Source organism: Pelodiscus sinensis, chromosome 15 (genome assembly GCF_049634645.1).
Source record: "Pelodiscus sinensis isolate JC-2024 chromosome 15, ASM4963464v1, whole genome shotgun sequence".
In the NCBI taxonomy this organism is placed as follows: Eukaryota; Metazoa; Chordata; order Testudines; family Trionychidae; genus Pelodiscus; species Pelodiscus sinensis.
Genome location: NC_134725.1, coordinates 39,393,432 through 39,418,244, shown reverse-complemented (window position 1 = coordinate 39,418,244; position 24,813 = coordinate 39,393,432). Strand labels below are relative to the sequence as shown.

The 24,813-nt window shown below is 53.8% G+C and overlaps 1 long non-coding RNA gene across 2 annotated transcripts; it reads right to left on the bottom strand.

Annotated features, from left to right (window-relative positions):
- Positions 1-7,647: 7,647 nt before the first annotated feature.
- On the bottom strand, positions 7,648-23,918 carry LOC106732985 (uncharacterized). 2 transcript variants are annotated; one of them, XR_012896037.1, is made up of 3 exons: positions 23,739-23,918; positions 19,393-23,590; positions 7,648-17,153 (listed from the first exon to the last, which is right to left on the bottom strand). It is a non-coding gene; the product is annotated as an uncharacterized LOC106732985 (long non-coding RNA). The 2 variants fall into 2 exon arrangements; XR_012896036.1 differs by having other exon boundaries at positions 19,393-23,918.
- Positions 23,919-24,813: the final 895 nt, after the last annotated feature.

Sequence of the window (24,813 nt, the reverse complement as noted above, 5' to 3'; positions counted from 1 at the left end):
CTAGGGTATGTCTAGACTACATGCCTCTGCTGGCAGAGACATGTAAATTAGACTACCCGACATAGTCAATGAAGCAGGGATTTAAATATCCCCCGCTTCATTAAAATAAACATGGCCACCACACTGTGCCAGCTCAGCTGATCATCGGCACAACATGGCAGTTAAGACGCGGATCGGTCGATGAGGAAAGCCTTTGCCGACCGATCCCTTATCTCATGAAATGAGGTTTACAGGATCGGTCAGCAAAAGCTTTCTTTGTTGACCAATCCGCGTCTTGACAACCACGTTGTGCCAATGATCAGCTGAGCTGGCACAGCGTGGTGGCCATTTTTATTTTAATGAAGCAGGGGATATTTAAATCCCTGCTTCATTGACTATGTCGGGTAGTCTAATTTACATGTCTCTGCTGGCAGAGGCATGTAGTCTAGACATACCCTAGTGTGAAGGACTCTTTGTGGCAGGCAGTATGAGTGGGGCCATGGAGGGCACAAAGGCTTAGGGTCAGCATTGGATAGCAGTAATACCCAGGGAAAGGGAAAGGAGAGGGCAAGCCACACAAACTCTCTGGGTATGTCTACACTAGAAAGTTAGTTCGAACTAACGGACGTTAGTTCGAACTAACTTTCCTATGCGCTACACTAGCGCTCCGCTAGTTCGAATTTGAATCGAACTAGCGGAGCGCTTAGTTCGAACTAGGTAAACCTCATTTTACGAGGACTAACGCCTAGTTCGAACTAGCTAGTTCGAACTAAGGGCTGTGTAGCCCTTTAGTTCGAACTAGTGGGAGGCTAGCCCTCCCCAGGTTTCCCTGGTGGCCACTCTGGCCAACACCAGGGAAACTCTATGCCCCCCTCCCGGCCCCGGACCCCTTAAAGGGGCACGGGCTGGCTACGGTGCCCGTGCCAGGTGCAAGCCTGCCAGCACCCAGCTAGCAGACCCTGCACCTGGCACGGCACAGAGCCACCCACCCGATGCCCCCCAGCCCACCCCCTCTTGCCGGGACCAGGCTGGCGGCTCCCGGGAGCTTGCCCTGGACCGCAAGAGGCGGGCACCTTCCTGGGCTAGTGCGGACATCGTGGACCTCGTCCACGATCTCCGCACTAGGCACAGGAAAGTGGCCGGCTAGGGCAGGAGAGCTGCCAGCCTGGCCACCCAGGACCAGGTGTGCATGAAAATCAAGGGGGTCCACTGAGACCCCCGACCCTGAGCCCTGAGCTTACAATGGCCGTCCTGGGTCAGACCAAAGGTCCATCTAGCCCAGTAGCCTGTCTGCCGACAGCGGCCAACCCTAGGGACCCTGGAGGGGATGGACCGAAGACAATGACCAAGCCATTTGTCTCGTGCCATCCCTCTCCAGCCTTCCACAAACTTTGGGCAGGGACACCACTCCTACCCTCTGGCTAATAGGACTCCATGGACCCAACCTCCATCACTTGATCTCACTTCCCTTTAAACTCTGTTCTAGTTCTAGCCTTCACAACCTCCTGCAGCAAGGAGTTCCACAGGTTAACTATTTGCCTTGTCAAGAACAACTTTCTCTTACTAGTTTGAAGCCTGCTACCCATTCCTTTCCTTTGGTGTCCTCTAGTCCTTCTTTATGGGAACTCATGAAGAACTTTTCTGAATGCACCCTCTCCACCCAACCCCTGCTTTTAGAGACCTCTATCCTGTCCCCCCTCCGTCTCCTCTTTTCTAAGCTGAACAGTCCCAGTCTCTGTAGCCTCTCTTCATCTGGGACCTGTTCCCAACCCCTGATCATGTTAGTTGCCCTCCCCTCTCCCAGCCTTTCTCTTCCCCTCTCCCACCTCCTTTTCCCAGTCTCCCCCAGTTTTGTTCAATAAAGACAGAGTCAATGTTGGAAGAAACGTTATCTTTATTTTGTACATCAATAAGAAGGGGGGCTAGGGAAGGGCAAGTGGAAGGAGGTGAGGGAGGAATGGGGTACGAGCCCCCGATGGGGAGGACTGGGCTGGCTCTGCGGGCTTCTGGGGGTGGAAGGTCTCCTGCAGCCCCCCAATTACTCCCTCTCCCCAGATGGCAGCCTGCGGCAAGTGCAGCCGGGCTGATGGCCGAGTGGTGTGATGTGCCCAGTGTGGGCACTCAGGGCACTCCAAGCCAGAACTTCTTTGCAAGCGGGGCACCCCTTAGAACTGTGTGTCCGGGGTGGGGGTCGGGACCCTTTAAGCACAGCCCTCGGCTAGCCTGAGACAGTATCTCCATGCTCTAAGTCCTCCTTTTATGCCCTGCCGGCACTGCTTCCGGCCATCATTAAGCCCTGTTCAGAGTCCACTCAATGTGGACTTACTAGTTCGAACTAGCAAAACGCTAGTTCGAACTAGTTTTTAGTTCTAGATGCGTTAGTTCGAACTAGCTTAGTTCGAATTAACTAATTCGAACTAAGTTAGTTCGAACTAGCGCTGTAGTGTAGACGTACCCTCTGTTAGAAAGAAGCTGGGTTTATTGCCCTGCTTCTATTAGGGTTTCCAAATTTAACTTTCAAAAAAGAGGACACCCCTGAGAGGGAATGTATCTGTATCAGTATCTACCAACTTGCGTTGTGTTAATGTGCTATATATATATTATATAATACATTAATATGTAAGCAGGGTCTGGACAACAGCATGCAATGGAGTCAACTGAAAGGGGACAGCAGACCTGGGGGTGGGTATGCTCACTCAAAGGCTGTTTCTAGACTGGCAAGTTTTTCCGTAAAAGCAGCAGCTTTTGCGGAAAAACTTGCCAGCTGTCTACACTGGCCACTTGAATTTCCGCAAGAACACTGACTTCCTACTGGCTGAAATCAGTGCTTCTTGCGGAAATGCTATGCTGCTCCTGTTCAGGCAAAAATCCTTTTGCGCAAAGCTTTTGCGCAAAAGGGCCCATGTAGACAGCTCAGATTTGTTTTCCGCAAAAAAGCCCCGATTGCGAAAATGGCGATCGGGGCTTTTTTGCGCAAAAGCGTGTCTAGATTGGCACAGACGCTTTTCTGCAAAAAGTGCTTTTGCGGAAAAGCATCCTGCCAATCTAGACGCTCTTTTCCGCAAATGCTTTTAACGGAAAAGTTTTCCATTAAAAGCATTTGCGGAAAATCATGCCAATCTAGACGTAGCCAAATTGTTTAGCCCTGCAAGATAATTAATTGTTGATATGTAAATACAGCTCCTGCTGGAATGGGGAAAAAATCCAGGGTGTAGTTATGTAAATCCAATTCAGCCAGGCCTGATGGAGGATCGATTGTTAGAATGGAATGTGGTGTATTGTAACTAATTTGGCTGTTGTGGGGTTACAAACTATGCTACCCTTAAATGTAAGAACTGTAAAATATAACACTAGTGCTTGCAGGAGAGACACCATCATTGTACAGGATTTCAGATGAACAAGCCTCCCCGTTCCAGAGTTGAGTGGACTAAGTTGGGGGAAAGAGGGAGCTTGAGCCAGCCTGCTTCATGCCTGCCAGATATGATCTGTAAGATTGGTTCAACCTGGCTCCTTTCCCTCCTGTTCTAAGGATAGACCTAAAGCAGACTCTATAAGGAGTCTCTTTGTTATTCCAGTGGAAGCTGGAATCTTTTGGCCATCCTAGGTGGAGGCTAAGGCTATGTCTACACTGGCAGGTTCTTGCACAAGAACGTGCAGAGCGTCCACACTGCCCACCTGCTCTTGCGCAAGATTTACAGTAAAGCATGGGAAGAGAGGGCTTCTTGCGCAAGAGCTACTCTCTTTTCTAACAAGTGTAAGCCCTCTTGAGCAAGAGCTCTTGCGCAAGAGGACAGTGTAGATGCGCAGCAGGGTTTTTTTGTGAAAGAAAGCCCTATGGCTAAAATGGCCATCAGAGCTTTCTAGCATAAGAGAGCATCCACACTACCATGGATGCTCTTGCACAAAAGCACATGACAGTGTGGACGTGTTCTTGTGCAAGAGTTCTTAAGGCTACGTCTACACTGCAGGCTTCTTGTGCAAGAACGGCTGTTCTTGCACAAAAGCTTGTGGAGCATCTACACTGCATGCACGTTCTTGCACAAGTACATTTACAGTACAGCGTCGGAAAACAGGGCTTCTTCTGGAAGAGTTATTCCTCTCCCCACAAGGAATAAGCCCTCTTGCACAAGAGCTCCTCCTCAAGAAGGCAGTATAGACAGGCAACATGAATTTCTTGCACAAGAAACCCCTAGGGCTAAAATGGCCATCAGAGCTGTCTTGCGCAAGAGAACGTCCACACTGCCATGGACACTCTTGCACAAAAGCACATGGCAGTGTGGATGCACTCTTGTGGAAGACCTTTTGCACAAGAACTCTTGTGCAAAAATTCTTGTCAAGAAGTCTGCAGTGTAGACGTAGCCGAAGAGCTGAAGTCACTGGTTTGGCCTGGAGCCAGACCCATTGCAACTGGTGGGTGGCCAGCAGGATGGCTGGTAAGAGTAGCAGCAGGCAGCCAGGAGGGTGGCTGGCAGGGCAGCTGGTGGGAGTGACTGGCAGGTGGCCAGCAGGGCGGCTGGCAGGAGCAAGCGGACCACAGGAGCAGTACAACGGTGGCATTGCCTCAGACCCAATGAGTGGAGTCATCAGGGTGATGTGTCTGGCTCTGCCCGGACGGGACAGAGCTGTAAGTGGGGCGTTTGAAGTGGGGTATGGAGAAAGTTTGGGTAGGTGAACGGGACCCTTACATTGTTGGACTAGTGAGCCTGAGAGGCAAAGGACATTGCTCAATCCACTTGAGCTGGGATGGCTTCTCATGGGTTGGTTATGAACTCTAGCTTCTATACCTGTGTCTAGACTGCATCCCTTTTCCGTAAAAGGGATGCAAATTAGACACATCGCAATTACAAATGAAGCGGGGATTTAAATCCCCCTGCTTCATTTGCATAAAAATGGCTGCCGCTTTTTTCTGGCTCAGAGCTTTGCCAGAAAAAAGCACCAGTCTAGATGGGGATCTTTCGGAAAATAAAGCCTTTTCCGAAAGATCCCTTATTCCTCTTAAAATCCCCGCTTCATTTGCAATTGCGATGTGTCTAATTTGCATCCCTTTTACGGAAAAGGGATGCAGTCTAGACACAGCCAGGGAAATCAAACCAAGGGCAGCAGCAGAGGGACCAGGGGACTAGTGCCCCTGTAATGCAAATGTTCCTGCAACCCCTATACGACCTTGTGCACATCCAGCAGGATGGGGTGAGTAGAGAAGTTATAGTGGGATTCAGAGGGACAGGAACAGACCCTGGAGAAAGTTGGAACCCCTGGGGCCCTCCTGCTTGGCCCAGAGACAACTGCCTCCCCCTTGGGCTGCATCTCTGACCTCCCCTCAGTCCACCTCCAGTCCCAGCACCTCATTTGCAGGGAGCTTCTGCTCCCTGCTGCAAAGCAGAGTTTGATACCCTTCCATACATCCCTACAGGAGTGCAGCCATGGCCTGGCCCCGGGGATATTCTGGGGATGGGACATGGCAATGGCTGCGTCTGGCCCCTTACTGCCACTGCCAGGTGCTGGAGTAGACTGGACACCTCGGTGGGCCTGTTCCTGGCCAGAGACACAGGAAGCCACCAGAGGGAGCAATCACTGTCCTGGAGGTGGCCCAGAAGAGCTCAAACTGGCCACCATAAATATGAGCTTCCCTGAGTGGCTTTGTGGGTGTATTATAGCCAGTACATTGCTGATCCCGGCATCACAGACACTACTGGCTTCACATGGCACCAGGCATGGGACAGGCCTGACACACGGGAGTAGGGAGGGATAGCATGGGAGAGGCCCTGGGGCATGGAGGCAGGCTCCCAGTGTGTGGGGCAGGCAGGACTGACTCCAGGTGTATGAGGCAGGCCCTGGGGACATGGGGGCAGGCTCCAGGTGTATGAGGCAGGCCCTGGGGACATGGGGGCAGGCTCCAGGTGTACAGGGCAGGTGAGGCAAGCTCCAGGCGTATGGGACAGGCCCTGGGGGCATGGGAGCAGGCTCCAGGTGTATGGGACAGGTGGGTTAGGCTCCAGGCATATGAGGCAGGCCCTGGGAACATAGGGGTAGGCTCCAGGCATATGGGGTAGGCCCTGGGAACATGGGGGCAGGCTCCAGGTGTATGGGACAGGCAAGACAGGCTCCAGGCATATGGGGCAGACTCTGGGGACATTGCTGATTGCAGTTCCAGTTGTAACCACACACGAATGTCCCAGGGGCTGGTACAGGAGCGTCGTGCTGTTGGTGCTATTGTTTGGAGCCACCAGTGCCCAGCTGCGTAAAGCTCATATGCCCCCTGCTAAGTGGGGGCAGAGTCAGGGCAGGATAGACCCAGGAATTGGGAAGCAGGAGTCACTTTGCTGTCTGCTTGGCTGGACTACGAGCCTCAGCCTGCAGAGGAGCGGTACCTAGTGGCCGAGGCCCAGACACCTGTAGGTTGTTCCAGGTTGCCATCGCCTTGCTAGGAACCTTGGGGTGTTGCTGCATCTCTGGGTTTCTTTCAGTAAGCCAGTCCTCTTCGGTGCCTGGCCTCTGGGGAGAGCCAGCTCTCTGTTGCAGGGCCTGTCTCCTCGTGTCTGTGCCCACACTGCACTCTGTGCTCCAGCATCACAAATCATCAGTGTTTGCAGGGGCAGATGGATTTTCACTTTCCCAGGGCTGGGTTCAACTAGCCAGCACCCCCACCCCTCCGGCAATGCCACTCTCCTGTGGTGTGTACTCCTCTTGCTTTGCTGCAGATTTCTCGCTTGTAGGGCAGCCAGTGTGACCTTCCCTGGCTCTTGCCCCTCTGCTCCCCACTTCCTAGGGAGCTCCCCACCCCGCCCATTCCCATTCCAGCCCAGGTCGGGCTGGTGCAGACAGGCCCCTTTCCTCCGGTGTGACGAGGTGCAAGTGGCATCCATGCTGGGGCTATGTCCCACCTGGCAGCATGCGGGGGGGGGGGGGGAGAGGCAGGATCACACTGGGCTGACCAGCCATTCACAGTGGGTCCCACGCTGCCCAATCAGCTGACAGGGCTGAGAAGGTCCCTTTGTGGACACAGATTGCCCTGACTGCTTCCGCTGAGCACATGTCCCCGTGTGCTGCTCTGGAGGCGGGGCCTGGGCCCCCAGGAGCTGGAGTCTGCCCCCAGCACTTGCTGAGTGCCCTTGGTGGGTTACACACTCCCCCCTGCCAAGGGGCCGGGTCTCTCGCTGCTCCAACCCTAGATCAGTCACGGCTGATCCTCTGGCCTGCCCGGTCCTGCTGCCTGCTGGGGCTGCATCCTCTCTTACGCTTACCGGTTCTGGGCAGGTCCTGGGCCCTGAGGGTTAGTCAGTCCAGTCTGGCTTATTGCCTCGGTCCAATCCTGCCCTGTGGGTACAGGGTGTCAGAGCATGAGAGCTCTGGCCCTTGGTCTGCCGCTAAGAGACAGGGGTAGGCCTGGCAAGACTGGTGGGGTGGGTTGTGCCCCTCAGGACTGCGATTCAAACTGCCCAGCAGGGTGGCAGGTCCTCCGCCCTCAGTTCCCGCTGCAGCTTCAGTGAGAGCCATTGCAGGGCCAGACAGTACAGGCTCCTGGGCCTGGCCCTTACACAGCAACCCCATCCCAGCTGCAGCAGATTCCTTCCTTCCTTCCTTCTGCTCCTCCAGCTGGGAGGGAACATGTAGGGAGTTGTGCAGGGAACACCCACCACAACACCACAAAAGACACAGGGAAGCACAGGCCTTTGCAGAGTTGACATGTTTAGAGCAGACTTCACAGCCCATCGGCAGCCTGGGCACATACACAGCCAGGGCTGTTCACAAAGCCTTTATATGCCTACCAGCACTGCAGGCAGCACCTTGGGGCCAAATGCCTGCTCTCCAGAGCCATGCAAAGGCCAGTCCCAGCTGTGAGATGGTCCCTCCCTAGCCCCTCTCTGCCACCCAGGCATGTGTCTGTCAGGGCTGCAGGCAGGGCCTTGAACTGGATGTGCTGGCCTGTTGGGCCCTGCTAAGTTGCCTGGCTGTTAATTCCCTGTGGGGCTGGGCTGCTGGAGGGCACTCTGACCAATTGGGCTGGAGGGGGCCAGGGCCTGGTGCTCACAGCATTAGTATTATACAGAGCTAATTCTCCAGGGAAGTGACATGCACAGCAGGGGGCAAATCTCCAAGACTCCAGGGTTTGGGTGCTTCTGGGGACGTGACCGGAGGTGTCCATATCCCATGCAGGCCTGAGTTAGAGAGCTCATGAGCCGGCCTGCCCTCCTAAAGCACCAGCCCTTTCAGACTCAGTCCTGCCCAAGCACTCAGAGCCGCAGAAAGCAAAATACATGGAACCCAAATCTTATATCTTCCAATTAACATTTGCCTCAGGCTCATGACAGGGTTGGATCAGGCATTATTCTAGTGGCCGTGAACATTATTCTAGTTCATGCAGCCTAGGGTCTGTGGAATCCACTTGATTCTTTTGCTTTGGAACTGCAATACTAGCCTCTTTTCCCACATTTGCAGCTAGGAAGCCTCATCTAACCTGTGCTCCTCTCTGCTCTGTGGCCGTGCCTTGCGTTGGAATACGACAGCTTTGCTTCTCGTTTCCCCACCACCCCCTTTGCCTCACTGCTGCTCCTAGATGTTAGTGTGGCCCACCTCTTGTGAACTAGGTTCCAGGCCAGTGAATAAGGACAATCATATCTGAACCATTCAGGCAAGCCCGCTGTTAGTGTACGCAGCCATTCCCACAGAGATGGTCTCCATTCCCAGCATGTGCAGCGTGCTCATGGCAGACCCTTGGTGGCAGTACACACACACACACACACACACACACACACACACACACACACACACACACACACACACACAGAGCCATCACAGATACACACATACCCACCCATTGCACACGCAGATACATAGAACCATCAGAGACATCCTCACACATGCACACACACAGAGCCATACACACAGAAACACACACAGGGTCCATTGAACTCACGGACCCACATGCACACACCAAGGCATATGCGATGTGCACCGCCAGTAGGCACACATGCTGTGCGGGGCAGCCCCTGGGAGGGTTGCCCTTAGGATCAGTGAAACCCAAGCTGGGTCCAGCTCCCTCCATCCCCCCTTGTCCTGCTCCCTGCAGGGCACACCCTACGCAGCTGGCAACGGGCGCCTGCTACTGGAGCTGTCTCCAGCAGCTCAGCCGAGGCTCTGCCAGTGCTCCATGAACCTAGGCAACCCTTCCAGACAAGCTCTGGCTACTTCTCCACAAGCCCCAGCTGCTGTCCTCAACCCTGGTGCCTCTGGCCCTCGGGCTGCCCACAGCCATTGTAGGGCAGAGGAGAGGGGCCGTCCCGGGGGCCGTCACCTGGCCCAGCTCTTACCCAGGAGCACAGGACTTGGTGCACACGTGCAGACAAATGTCCCTTCTAGGCTGGGTCCTGCTTCCCTCAGCAGTCAGATGTACCTGGCCCAAGTGCCCCACTGGCAGTGAGGGGCGCCCATGGAAGCTGCCCAGCCTAGTCCACCACTGGCTGCTCCCAGAGCCGTGCGACACAGCACACTGACGCAGAGGGAGCACTACATCTAATCCACGGTGGTGAGCATCAGGTCATGGGGGGGGGCTGCCATTGCTGCAGTGACTCCAGGTATGATTGGACCCGTGGGGAACGGCACCAGCCACCCTCACCAGAGATAGCCCCGCCTTGGATCTAAAACCAGGCCAGCCTGGGCACCCTGCTCCCCGACGTTCAAGCTGGAAGTGCTGCTAGGCCAGCTAGTCCCTGCCTTGCCGAAGGTCTGCCCCGGGACACGGCTCCACAAGGCACCACCACTGCCTGGCCCAGCTCTCTTGATCTTGCATGCACCCTGGCCCCCTCAATCATCCCCTCCCTACCTCTCCACTCAGAGGGCCAACTCTAGGGGGCTCCTGCCATTCCTCCCCTTAGCTACAGGTTTTCACTTCCTCTTGTACGTCAGCCACACTGCTCTCCTCTCCGGTCCCCTCGTGTGCTGCCCGGCACCGGGCCAAAGGCTGGTCATGCCCACATCCCCTTCATCTCTAATCTGTGCCCTGGGCGCAGATCCCATAGCCCCTGGAGGGAAACGGGAGAGCCCTGCCTTGGACCCCCTCAGGAGGGCCAAGAAGCAGTGGGTCTGGAGCAGGCAGCTGCTGGAGACCTTGTTCCCTTGTTCTGCCAGGCCCCTGAAGTCGCTGCAGAATCACAGCTGGGAGGCAAATCCCTGTCCCCTGCCAAGCCAGAGGAGGGAAGCCAAAGGGCACCCCAGGTGCCAGGCAGGGAACATCTGCAGCCACAAGGAGCAGAACCCAGCCGCCCAATCTGTAAGAACTCTTCCCTGCACCCCCGTCCCCAGCCTGCATCACTGCCCGGTGGTGAGCAAGCAGCCAGCCGTGCAGACAGAAGCAGGCTGCAGAGAATCACAAGTGCCCTTCTATGGAGCCTGCCGCCTTGCCAGCAGCTCTGACCCCTCATGACCCAGGGCTCCAGCGTGTGTCACTAACAAACCAGAAGAGGAGGGGCCCTGGCGAAAGCAGAGACAATTCCAATGTCAAACCCAGCAGGGGTTGGCACAGACACAGGTTTGGACTGTTGGACTCAATGTGCCACACATCTCCTGGGAAGAGCAACTCCAGCTTTTTAGCCCCGGTGCCTAGCAGACTGGTTAGTTCATGAGCCCTGGGCAAGGCTCAGGTCTCAAAACAAAGTGAGGGCTGGGCTGGAAGAGTGGCAGCCCGCAGGATGGGGCATGGGCCTGCTTTGGATACCACTGAGGCTAAAACGCTGGATCCCTAGTTGCCACATTATTGCCTCCAGAATAGGAAGGTTTTGCTTTCTCTGCCAGGCCCTGAGCCAGATCACCCTGACCTAACCTAGCTCAGCTGCTCTGTGCCAGCCTCACTGTGCCCAGGCCAGGCCCACGTGTCCTCCTTTTCCAGGATGCACTGTCCACACCACTGCTTTCCACCCTCTTCCCTGATGGGCTGGTCAATCCTGCATCGCTCTGATCCAAGGCAGCCAACTACTCTTCCCCCAGCAGCACTCCCTCCCGTCAGACTCTTCCCCTCAATTTGGCCCCATCACATCCCATTCTCCACAGACGCACACAGAACAAGGCTCCAGCCCTGACAGGTTTTAGCATGTGAATAAATCAGGGAGTAGAAAGAGCCTGACAGCCTCCTGACTAGTTATCATGTCAGGGAAAAATACCCCAACCCCGTCACTGCCACCTACAGACCTGGCATGCTAGTCAAGAGGAGGCAGCCAGGTTAACTGCAGGACCCCAAGCTGTGAGTTAATAGCAGACTGCAGGGAACTGGCCGTGGTGGTTAGTACAGAAACACACACAGGTGAAAGGCAGGGAGGTGTCTACAGAAAGAGGCAATAAACTTGCATAAAGACTGATTCATGCTGAGGGTCCTTGTCCAGCTACACGTCTCAGCTCAAAGTAGACCAGCTGTTAGTCGTCAGACAGCAAGCCAGGCAGAGAGAAGGGATTAGCACCGGACTGTCTCAGGGTTAGTGTGCACAAGTGAGGGAAAGGTTCAGACCAATGACAGGCCAGTTCTAGGAAACACTTGAGCAGTGCTGCTCTTGGCCCCACACTTGGAGACCAAGAGTTTGCTCCTGGCTGCAAAGTGCACCTATCTGTCCATCTGGGCACACGCTCTCCTGCTGTGAGCACTGCAGCCCAACTGCCGAGAGGAGGGGCTCAAGGAGCGGCTCTCATGTTTAGCCTTTGGCCATGCTGAGATGCACAGAACAAGCACACTCCGCCCAGGGAGCCAGCAGCAGAGTGAACAGGGACAGTCTGGTTGGGAACCTAGTGACGAACTGCATCTGCTCCCACTCTGCCCACGGACTGGATCCATTCTCCTCTCTGCCCAGTCCCCCTCCTTGTTCTCACTGCACCCTCCCTCACACTTGCCACCTTCCTCCAGAGCTCTCTGACCTCTGCCCACAGGCACTGCTCCCAGGCTAGGGGAACACCCCATCACCTGCGCAGCTCCTTTTCTCAGGAGCTCCCCACACGGCCCTGGAGTCACTGTGCTCTTCCCGCTGGAACCTCACTGAGGCACCAAGAAGGACCCCCCCCCACGACATGCAGGCTTCATGCACAGCATTTTGGGTGGTTACAGACAAGACAGTCCCAATCCATCTCTTATCACTGACTGATCTGGGTACGGGGCCTTTGCCATCAGTATTTAAGGACATAAGAAAGTAAGAACAGCCAGACTGGGCCAGACCAAAGGTCCATCCAGCCCAGTGTCCTGTCTGCCACCAGTGGCCAATGCCAGGTGCCCCCGAGGGAGTGACCAGAACAAGGAATCTTTAAGTGATCCTTCCCCTATCACCCAATCCCAGCTTCTGACAAACAGGGTCTAGGGACACCTGGCTAACAGCCATTGAGAGACCTATCCTCTAGGAATTTATATTTAGCTTTTATTTGAACCCTGTTAAAGTCCTGGTCTTCACAACATCCTCTGGCAAGGAGTTCCACAGGTTGACTGTGCACTGAGTGAAGAAAAACTTCCTTTTGTTTGTTTTAAACCTGCTGCCTATTACTTTCATTTGGTGACTCCTAGTTCTTATGTTATGGGAATAAGTAAATAACTTTTCCTTATTCACTTTCTCCATACCAGTCAGACCTCTATAATATCCTCCGGTAGTCTCCTCTTTTCTAAGCTGAAAAGTCCCAGTCTCTTTAATCTCTCCTCATATGGGACCCGTTCCAAACCCCTCATCATTTTTGTTGCTCTTCTCTGAACCTTTTCCAGTGCCAAAATATCTTTTTTGAGATGAGGTGACCACATCTGTACTCAGTATTCAAGATGTGGTCGTACCATGGATTTATATAAGGACAATAAGATATTCTGTCTTATTCTCTATCCCTTTTTTAATGATTCCTAAGTGTAGTTAAAAGGACATGCCAGGGTTAGGATAGTCCTGTTAGGGCTGTTGTTACTACAAGCCGCTGTGAGGGGATGCATGGTTAGGTAAGAGGATATTCCTGGTTTAGCAAACTCCTTGTGAAGGCAACAGGAATGCAACCTCTACAGGCAGAGTTAAAGCTGAACAAAGACCTCCCGACTAGCCCCGAAGCGAGCACATCATAAAATATATTAAACACCCATCTCAATGGGCAGATTTCCCCTCTAAACAAAAAGGCCTGTCCCTCTCCCTGCCTCTCACCTCTCGGGTTAATGTAAATATTACGATGCCCGCTGTTAGCAGCTGCTTTCCACGTGTATCATGGCCAAAAAGGAAACTGTGGCCATACAAGGAAACTGAATCCTGGGGATGCCCCATGTCTGCCCAAAAGCTCCAGCCTATCAGAGGCACTGTGGCTATTGTGAAGGCCGTTCCCAATGACAGAAGAATGAGCATCCCACACACTTCAAGAGTCTGCGATGCGGATGGGGATTGCCGCTGTAACTGCTGTTTAACCAGGTCTCTCTGCTAACTGGCTTCACTGGGCCTTCTGGCACGTTCCCATTACAAAGTGACCCACCAGAGAGTGAAACATGCCACTCCAAGCCGCATTAGAAAGCCTGGGAAGAACATTGTTTCCTCTGAGCCTCATAAAGTGGATTGAAAAAGCATGGCCTAATATTCAAAACTGCCGAGCGTCTTCCTTTCTCATTGCACTGAATGGGAGCTAAACATATTCAGCAGCACTGAAGACAAGGCCAGCAGAATGATATAGGAGGGTTGCATTCATAGGGATCTGTTACATGGGTGGGGTAAAGCCTGTTCATTCCTCATGGTGAAGAGCATCATCAGAAAGTTAAAGAGCCAAGAATGTATGTTAGTAGCAGAGAGAAACAACTAAGAGATTAGCTCAAGCAGTTAGTAAAGTGCCACATGTCACAATCAGAGAGTGTATCTTAGTTCAGGTGCAGAACATACATACTAGGAAAGAGAAATGGAGAGAAAAGCAGAAAAGGTTAGCTTGTTTAATTCAAGTCAGAAATGTGTTAGTATCAGGGGAGAGAGAGATCTGGTGACTTAAAAGGGAACTGAAAAGCTTTTGTCACTAAAGCCATTCTAGGATCCCTAGTCAGCAGCAGAATCCAGATGCAGATTTCAGCATTACAATCAGAAATGCCTCTGGAAAACCAGCCCTTCCTCTAGTTACCTGCCAAGACCAGTAAAGCAGATTCTGTCTTTACTCTGTGAGAGTTCTAGCACAGATAGCACAGCAAACCTCTGCATGCCAGTGTCCCTGGAGCACTACTGTGCTGCTGGGGAAAGACAAGATCCTGCACTCCAGCCCTGGCAGGTCCATAGGGGAGCAGCTCCCCACAAATTCCCACGCTGTGTTTCTAAGGTTTGACTCTGCACAGAGATTCGGTTGCAGGTGCAGCAAGATGAATGGCTTCTTTGCAGGCGTATTTACCCCGGCTTTTCCATTCCCCTTTAAAGGCCACGTGTGTGGTCCCGGTTAGTAGAAAGTGAACCAAAACCGGTTAGTAAAGCATGCGTTAGCACCAGTTAGTGAGTTAGTTCATTGTCAAGTGACTTACTCAACATACCAGTGTCAATAGCAGGACTTTGGGGTGGGGGCAGATTCTGTGAGAGCAGGGAGGTCTTCCTGGGTTAGCATGTTAATAACTTTGCACAGTAATAGGCATGCACAGTGTATGAGTAGCAACCGTAAACCAGTTAGTCCCATTTGCGGGTGAGGGATGTTCCTCCTTGCGTGGTAGCCTGCACTGCTGTCGTAGGCCAGGGGCAGCTCCACATAGCACCGTCCTGCCCTAGGTGCACACTTGGTACTGCCAGCTGCGATGCATGCCTGTGCAGAACATGTCTGTGTGGCTACCGAGCCAGCATGTTCCCCTCACTTGCACTCGATGGGAGGGGTCACACCCACCGCGCGAGGGCAGGCAAGAGTCAGGCTGTTCACGTACATCTGGCCCCCCTGGAGCAGCGAGCCACTAGCCTGGTTTGCTGGGCCTTGCACTGGCACCCTCAGGATAGCTGTCTAGTCAGGGCATGGAGGTGGTATCTCAGGCTGCAGCTTAACACTTCAGCACCCATGCCACAACAGCAGCACAGCTGTGTTCTGCACAGCAGCCGGAGCCGGTTGCCTTGGTCTCAGAGGCTCAGTGCCACAGGCAATGTAGACGGGCCCACAGAGGCCAAGCTGTTTAGCTGGCCAGCCCAACTGAGCAAAATGCGTCTGCTCCACTGAGCTGCAGAGGGCAGGAAGAAGCAGAGAAAGGAAATGGGAAGCAGGGTTAGGAGAACGCTGTGAAACTGCACTAAGCTGATGACCGGGACAAAAGCCATTAGGTTGCAGCACATCAGCTGCAGCTGGACTATGGGAGACACAAAAATATTTCTGTCCGGGTCAGAGATGCTTCTGTCATAAGCAGGGAACTGCAAAGAAAAGTGGAGATCTTGCTTTTGGCTCTCCCCTACAGCCTGACAGCGGCCTCCATGTATTGAGGAGACCTTGGCTGGAGAGTATCTGCAACATGCGCAGGGAACAACCGGAAGAGGCTAACTGTAGCTGTGAAGCAGAAACAGAAAGTTCCCAGCTAAGGTGGGCTCCAGCTGTCACATGCACAGAGGATCTCAGAAGGGTAGCCTTGTTAGGCAGTAACTTTAAAAACAGTGAGCAGTCCAGTGGCACCTGAGAGACTAACCAAAATATATAGAATCATGAGCTTCCATGGGCAAAACCCACTTCCTCAGATGAGATGATGTTGAGTGCTCTAAGGAATATCTCAGGGATGGGAAGCAAAGTGCTGCTGCCACACAGGGGTACAATCAAATGAGCCCGATGCAAGCTCCCTGGCATGAGGCCCTCCATGTTCACTCCTCAGAGAGCACCTCACTGAACAGGACCACACCTGCATCTAATCTTGCTCAAAGAATTACACATGCAAGTCCCACCACAACGCCCCACCTGCAGAGGCTGCTCCCTGACTTGGCTGGGGCATGTTCCACCCATCTCCTGGAGCAGGAAAGTCGTTCCATTTACCAGGAGAAGGCGGTGCTTGCTTAGCATGGTGAGGGGGAATGTGGCTCGGGAGCTCTGAGAGGCAGCATTCCCTCCTGGGTGCTCCACATTATTCCTGGTTTTTAAACACATCCCTCAGGCAGGCATTGGGGACAAACCAATCCCCCTGAGAGCACAATCCTTGAGACCAGATGTGCGGGATGGGCAAGGCAGAGAAAAGCCCCGGAACGTCGGCTACAGCAATAGAGACAATGTACACACAGTAGCAGGGCCACCCAGGCTCCCTCGGGCCCCTAGCTATCATGCTGACACGAGGAGATCATGCACACAATCACCAGGGGCTCAGGGAAATGCCGAGGCCCCCTCCACTGCTACCTCGCTCAGCACCATTCCCTGAAGCAGAGAAGTCCCAGTAGGAGCCAGTGACCAAGGGTCAGTAGGGTGAACTTCTTCCTTAAGCACCTCCACGTTTCCCATTCATAATTTCCAGAGCTACCCCCATGGCCAGCTGGCACCTCGGTTCACACACACACATGTGCACGGCACATCACTTGGGTTTGGAGAGCACCTTGGGCAAGCCAGAAAGGCTAAGCACCATCATTAACACAGACCAGGCAAATGAAGTAGCCTGCACCAACGCTAACCCCAGTGGCCATCTGTCCTCTTTCCAGGGGAAGGTTTCAGACAAGCAGGAAGTGCTTTGGCCTCACCCCAATTTGTAAGTGTCTAAAACGTTCCCCAGGGTTTGCTGTGGCAGAGATGCAGCATCGACACAGCATGTGCCCTGGCTCACAGAGAGACCATGACAAGCAAGCCCAGCTGACGCAGAGCTAGCCTTAGCCATGCTCTGGCCCGCAGCCCTCTCCCACTGCAAGCCATCTACCTCTGTGCACTTGAGCCTCTGCTCGTCGGGCAATCTACACACACAGGCCAGCATGTGGCGCTTGCCGGTCTCACATCTTCCAGGTGTCAGCATTAGGACACATCCGCAGCCGTGTCCAGTCCACGCTGCTCCCGCAGCCCCCTGCAGACTGCCTCATGGCCTCCCAGTCAGTGTGACCCTCTCGGGAGCCACACTGGCTCCTAGGGATGTACGGCAAAGAACAGGAACCAGCTTCCTATGGTGCTAGTCAGAGGTGCTAGGACTCACTCCAACCCCTTCCTTTCCAGGGCACCTCCATGGTGTGTCCATCGGCTCACCAGGACTCTTGAATCCTGCTGGGGAACTAGACGGAGCGTCCCTCAGGCAGACGGCGTCTCTGCAAAGAAGGCAAATAAGCTGTTAGTTGCCCTGCTACTTCCTCCCTGTCTGTGCAGTATCAGGCCACCCTCTGCAGCAGAGTCCCGGCTTTCTCTGGCCTACACCACCCTCAGAGAGCTTTCCGGGGCAGCTCATGACTCTCGGCACCCCAAGGCAGGCCCCAGGAGCTTCAGAATCAGGTGGCAGAGATGGTCCAGGCTGCAAAGGGGAGTGACCCTGAGAGGCTGCAGAGCTGAGAGATGCTGATGTGGCCCAGCCCCATGCTCAGTCCTGTCCAGACTTCGAGGCCTGCTCAGAGCAAGCCTAGGAAAAAGGCTGGACAGGGGTGTATGATTATTGGGTTTTAATAGGAAAATGCAGATCATTGCTGCACCCCCAGTTGTGTGTTTGTCCCAAATTTTGGGCCACGGGGGCCAAATGAGGTGTCTAGTCACAGCGTACGCTCTGTTGATTCCATTTATGCTACTCATAGGCATGTATGATTTTCGTATGTAAAGTTATGAATGTGGGCTCTGTGCTTTTATTTTAAATGTGTTCTGCCTAGGAGACAGCAGTAGGTGCCAACCTCCTATTGTGAGTGGTGGCGACACAGTGAATAGCTCTGCTGCATGGACACTGGCTCTTATGTGTTCCCAATAAGCACCTGAGGAGTACACACTGGCCCCTGGCCTAAAAAGAACATGGGCAGGTTAGCTGATCATGTGATCGTCTCCATTTTGGGAGGTACCTTCGCACAGGAGAACAATGCACTTCCCTCTGCACGGGCAACAGTATAAAAGGATCCTGGGGGTGCCTCCATCTTTGTCTTCACTCCTGACCTCCGCTCCAGAAGCAGAGGGCCTGGAAGCATTTCTGACCCATCCTGACGTAAGATGCACTCCAGAGATTTTTAAGTTGGCAGTTTGTGACACCTCTGCTAAAAGCCTTCATCAAGCACTTGGGGATTGATGTGTGGAATGTGTTTTCTATCCTACTCTCAGCCTTTTCTCTCTTTTATTAATAAACCTTTAGATGTTAGATGCTAAAGGACTGGCCCAGTGTGCTCTTTTGGGTAGGATCTGAGATATAAATTGACCTGGGACTGTGACTGGTCCTTTGGGACTGGGAGAGCCAGTTCGGAGTTGGCGAGATGGGTTTATAACCTCTCACCTGTGTAAGGTGTGGTGCTGGTTGTGGCCCAGGTAAAGCTGTAGTGTCTGAGGGGATTACATGTGTGACTCCTTGCTGACCAGGGTGGCAGCTGAAGTGCTCTGTGTGACTGGTTTGGTAGAGAAGGACCCCAGTTTTGGGCTGTAGGCAGCTCTGGTTCTGAGCAGTTCACCCTTATTTGCCCCTCACAGTGGTACCCCCAGACCACCTGATATATTAAAGGGGCAGCTTATAAGGGCCTCAGTGCAGCCAGGTGGCTTACAGTTAAGCTGCCAGGCTGACGGGCGTTTGGGAAGTGCAGCCCCACCCTACACATCATAGAATCCTAGAATCCTAGGGCTGGAAGAGACCTCAGGGGGTCATCGAGTCCAGCCCCCTGCCCAACTCAATCAACCTAGCCAGGGTTTTGTTAAGCCAAGTCTTAGAAACCTCTAGGGATGGAGATTCCACCATCTCCCTAGGGAACCCATTCCAGTGCTTCACCACCCGCCTAGGGAAACAGTTTTTCCTCATATTCAACCTAGACCTCCCCCACTGTAACTTGAGACCATTGCTCCTTGTTCTGCTATCTGCCCCCACTGAGAACAGCCTCTCTCCATCCTCTTTGGAACCCCCCTTCAGGAAGTTGAAGGCTGCTATCAAATCCCCCCTCACTCTTCGCTTCTGCAGACTAAACAAACCCAAAGCTTCTCTTCGTAGGTCGTGTGCTCCAGCCCCCTAATCATTTTGGTTGCCCTGCGCTGGACCCTCTCCAATGTGTTCACATCCTTTTTGTAGTGGGGGACCCAGAACAGGATGCAATACTCCAGGTGTGGCCTCACCAGAGCTGAATAAAGGGGAGTCCATCTCCTCATGCTGGGAAGTGCTTTGCCTCAGGCTTTTGCCTCTGTGGGAAGGGCTACCCATCACCCTGGGTCACTCAGCGGGCATTTCTCGCCATTATGGGACTCTCCTCAGGCCTTTGCCAGGCCGTGGTCAGTCCCAAGCAGTGCCTAGGCCTTGTGTTGCCTTCTGAGAGCCTGGCCACCCCATGTGCACCTGCCAGCTGCATCCTCATGCTACAGCGTGCGGACCACCCCATGTCCTACCTGGCGCCACTGGCTACAAGAGCGCTGTCAAAGAGCCCCCCATCTTGCCTTGCCACTCCAGCCACACAGGGGACTGTGTGTGAACAGACCTCAGATCAGTCATTAGCCACTGCAAAAGAAAGCATCCAACGCAGCAAAAGAGAACAGCATGCAGCACCCTCCACAGTCCCCAGATCCCAAGTGCCCCGGTCCCAGGTGGCACAGATGGCACCAAAGGGAAGCACTAACACATAGCCCAGCAGGAGCGTATTTGGCAAACAGAGGCTCAGAGGAGACTGGCAGAGCACCCTGTCCCTGGGCTGTGCTGGCATGCATTCCTGGCACTGGGATTGTAGGCCCCTTTTCCGAACAAGGTGCTTTCTGGGAAAGCTGCAGAGCCTCACCTGGCTGCAGAAAGATCCCCCCTCACTGGCTGTCCCTGCAGACAGAAACCGATGGACTTTGATCCTGTGGATTCACCCTCCCCCAGCCCCAAGCTAGGTGAAAGCATGATAACAGAGGCATGACTAGACTAGGAAAGGGGTTGCTAGTGGCTCCATCCAGGCTTGCATGCAGGCTCCCTCCAAGGAGCCCCATTACTCCGGCATCTCTGGGGCTAGGGCATGCAGAACCCAGCCAGCCACTGGCTTTCTGCAGTCACTTGCTGCCTCATGTGATCAAAGCCTCTTCATTCAAAATGGCTTCTGTCAGGGGTGTGTGCAGTGTCAGAGCCGGGCTTGGTGGGACACTCACGCTGGCTGTGCTGGCTTCCATTCATGACTTAAAGGGCCAGCTTTAAATCCAGAAGGCGAGACGATGAGGGCAGAACCAGTGCTAACTTGGGGCAGGCAGCTCTGAGGCAGGGTGGACAGCAATGCAGAGCGCTCCCTGCTGTCCAGCTGCACGGTACGCCCCACAGGAGGGGCAGGACACCGCTTGAGTAGAAGGAGAGGATTCCCAGACACTAGGAGCATCTCGCAGACAGCAAGCTAGCCCCTCTCTGGGCTGGAGCCCCTGACCTCTTGTGCCATGATCCAGAACCCATGGCCACGCCTTCCTCTGGGGGCTTCTCCCAATGTTACCTACAGGGGCTGGGCTGCAGTGATTCACCTATCACAGATGTAATAAAAGGAACAATGCATGCCCCCATCCCAAATTGGGAGCCGGACCTTATTCTGGGTGGTGGAATTGGTACAAAATCTGATTATCTGCCTGGAAAATGGGAGGAAGCATCTGGAACCAGTCTGAGATAGCCTGTGCATCTCCATTTGCTGCTGCTGTCTAGATTTTAGCTTCTTCCCTACCTCAGGTGAGTGTGTGCACACGTATGTTGTGTTCAGGGCTGACTACATTTTTAAAGTTGGCACATATCTTCAAAATTTCAATTTTTTCAATTCAATTTTTCATCAAAAAATGTTTCTTTTTTGCACCAAAAAAAAAAACCCATGCTTTGTGAGTGCAGTCAGGTGTTTTGACCACTTCCAACATATCTGTACATTTGCACTCTGTGTGCTGTGGGCAGGGCAGAAAGCTGAGACCCCCTGCAGCATATTTGGTTACACTGTGTCCCAAGGGATGCTGAAAATGGACCTGCTTCCTCTCTGTGTCCATAGGAGGCAAAGCCAGAGCAGCGCTCCATTGGGAACCAGCACACGGGTCACATGTGGGGATGTTAGTCACTGGGGCATAATCTAACTCCTAGGAAATCAACCCTATCCCTGTGCAGCTTCTGTTACAAGGGAGTCCTCCCAGATTTTCAGTTCAGGGCACCCTGGGGCTCATGCACATACACAGCTGTGTGTGTGTGTGTGTGTGTGTGTGTGTGTGTGTGTGTGTGTGTGTGTGTGTGTGTGTGTGTGTGTGAATTACACAGGGATGTGTGTGTGGGTGTGTGGCGACAGTGAAGGAGGGCTTAGAAAGTCCATGCTAAACAATTACCCATTTCAAATGGTAATATCTTACCCTGTCCGGCCCCAGGCACTATTTGAAATCTTTATACTCTTGGTAACATCAAAAGCTAGAGAGAGATTGGGGCAGATTCTGATCTCAGTTTTATGAGATCTTTCTTCAATGGCATTACAGAAAAGGCTTTACAGCTGGCCCCCACCTTTGGACAGGTCTGACATGCAGTCAGCTGACCACAGTCATTAGATTCAGATTTTGTTAAAGGGTTGTGTTCAAAACCAGTATTAACATACCAATCCCATTGGAAATAGACAGGGACACCTGCAGGACAGTTTCCAAGGAGTTCCTTGGGTCAGTTAGTTATTATGATTGCCATTATCACAAATGGGGTGTGTTTCTGGGAACAGAGTGGAGAGAATGAATGGCAGTGTGCCGGGGGCTGTTAGCAAAATGTGAGCTTTGTGCATCACTGAACTGTAAGTTCTGGTTGTAGCCTGGGGCTGTCTGTAGGCTTCTATATACATTGGCTGCAGGGAGCATTCACTAGCCTAGCATGTGCGGAGGCTGTAGATTTGAAAATGCAGCTGCCATATTGTTCAGGTTAAGCCAGGGATAAGCGAATCCGTGGGGAGCCAGGAATGATCCCAGCTTTGCACTGGGTCGGAGCAGAGCACACAAAGGGACAAGAGTCCACCCTACGCGAGGCATGTCCCATGAGCGGCATGTGTGATGAGTTGAACTGCATATAACAGCAGAGTGGGGCAAGAACCTCAGGGCTGAGTAAACCATTGTGGCATGTAAGTGACTAAGATGCAAAGTTCTGGGCATTCTGGGCTGCTCTATAGCATCTGCGTCTGGGTGTGGCCCCTCACTCTAAATTCAGGTGTTAGCTACTGCACTCCTGGGTTATGTCTACACTGGTGGGTTCTTGAGCAAGAACGGCCATTCTTGCGCAAGAACCCGCAGTGCGTCCACACAGCCCGCTCGCTCTTGCACAAGAGGGCAACATGGACATGCAGCCGAGGTTTCTTGCACAAGAAAGCCCTACGGATATAATGGCCATCAGAGCTTTCTTGTACAAGAGAGTGTCCACAGTGCCATAGATGCTCTTGCGCAAAAGCACATGGCAGTGTGGACGTGTTCTTGCGCAAGAGTTCTTGCACAAGAACCCACCAGTGTAGACATAGCCCTGAAGTGGCTGAATCCGTCTCTGAGCAAGCCTTCCTTTGCCTATTGTGTTAGATTGCATTTGATGTATTTTTCAGAGAGGCAGATCAGGGGCATTCCTTGGGGGGGTTGAGAAGTTGCTAGGAATAAAATATCCCATTATTTCTAGTCTTGCCTTGATTGTCAGGGTTGGGGTAGATATTCCCATGCAAACAGCGGCAGAGCGATAATAGATGTGCAAATGGCACCTCAAACTATTCTAGGGTCTCCTCTATCAAGTTAACTCTTTGCCAACAAGACCAGATACACTAGTGTGTCACTGACAGGCTAGGCTTTCTCTGTCCTTTTCCGCAACCCTGTCCCCCTTGGAATGGCTCCTTCTTCACATGTCTTACAGAAAAATGGTGATTTAAAGGCAGAGAATGAAGCCAGGATTTTATTGCATTCCCTTCCGGGAGCACTGGAAATTATGCACGGTTGGTTCCATTTACCTGTCTTAAGCCCTAAACTTGACATGGGTCAAAAAAGATGCTTCTGGAAAGAAAATACAAACAAGTGGCATATCAGTTAATAGGGGACCTCAGCTGCTCAGCGCTGACAACGGAGCCCTGCCTCTGCTCAGCACCTGCCTATTGTTCAGAAGGGCCTCCCAGTAGACAGGGCTAGTAATGCATTTAGGCAAAAGCAATGACAACTAAGAGCTGATAATTGCCCTGCACAAAGGACTCAGCGAAGGCAGAGGGTGCCCTTTGCCACGGCATCCATTTCCCTGTCCGGAATGAGTCAGAGATAGATGGGAAATAGGAGGGAACCGAAGGGACATTTTGGGTGATGACAGTCCCGCTGGCCCCTTTCCAAGACTACCTCCCCATTTGCTAGGGAGCAGCCGCAGAAGGATCCCCCTCTGGTTTCTGCACGGAGTTTTATCCACACCTGTGTATCGGCGGCTCTCTGTGCACACACTACCCCTCTAGGCTGAGGAGCTCTGGAGGCAGACAGACACCCCCCGACAGACAGCTGGCACCAATGGCACAAAAGAGAAACCCAAGAGAAGAGCAGCCTCACCTGATTGCCATGAGAAACCACGGTGCAGGGCCCCCAGGCTGGGCAAGAAGCTGGCCACCGTACAAGCGTCTTTGTGCTGGAGCTTTGGAGAGAAAGAGGGAGACTCCCTGGGTGAGAGATTACCATGCAAACTCCGCCCCGTCTTCTCCTCAGCCGGCGCACAGGCGAAGCCGAGCTGCTAGGGCTGCAGCTCCAATTCATTGTTAATGCTGAAAATGCGGCCAAGTCACCTTCGCTCCTCCGGCTCCATGTGCGGTGCCGCCCCTCTGCGGCTGCCCCCTGGCTGAGCCCCCGACGCGGGGCAGGCATGTGCCAAGCCCGGGGCAGTGCCCGGTGAGGGGGGCTAGGCCACGGCTTGGCAATCCTGCATCGCTCCCATCTAAGTGACTGACAGGGAACCGCTGACAAACTCAGACTAATCAGCCCATCTGTGGGCTGCTGAATGGCCTGCGCCGTCCACCAGCTGCTGCTTAGTCCGGGAGGGTCCTTGTTCCCCTTCTGCAGGAGCCATCTGGGCTGCCATGGAAACGGCAGGCAGAGCAGGCCTGGGTCAGCAGCTAAGGAGGAGGATAAATGATCCTCCCCAGGGCTCATTCAGGCCCAGCCCTGCTCCCAGAGCCCTTAGCCTGATGGCTGTTCTAGGGGAACTGCCGGGCTGGGCACCCCCGGGCGGGCTGGCAGGGAGGGTGGGCGCAGGATCCCCAGAGAGCGCCAGCCTCCTGGGTGGTGCACTCGCCCTGCTCCACTGGATAACTCCATTGCAGGGGCAGCTGGACCCAGCAAGGTGGAACCCGAGGAGGAGCAAGCCTGGTGTCTCAGCTCTGCCGCACTCCCCATGGCTGGCGCCCAGCTGGCAGCAGGGCTAAGCGAGGCCTTTCCCCTCCTCTGCCTTCCCCAGGCCCTGAGTCCCTTCCTTCTGGGCAAGGATTTGGTGCCCCAGCAGCTCCAGGCTGGGCTCCTCAACCCGCCGTCCCCGGGGCAAAGGGAGCCAAGCCACGGTCGTCCTCACAGGAGCTCCTCTGCGGGGGGCCTCTCACCTGCCAGGGGCTCCCGGCCAAGGCTTTACCTTGCCCTCCTGAGCATGAGGCCTGTTTGCCTGAGACTTCCTGACCCCCTCCCTGCCCTGCTAAGTGAGCAGGGTCCCCCACGGGGGCGAGGCACTGCACCAGGGGCAGGTGAAGCTCACCGGAGACAGGGCAGTCTGCAGCCTAGGTGCTCGGCCACAGAGGTGAGCACGGGGTCAAGCTGGAGGACTCCCAGAGAAGGCTGCCAGGGCCCAGGCAGGACGCTGCAAGGGAATAGGCC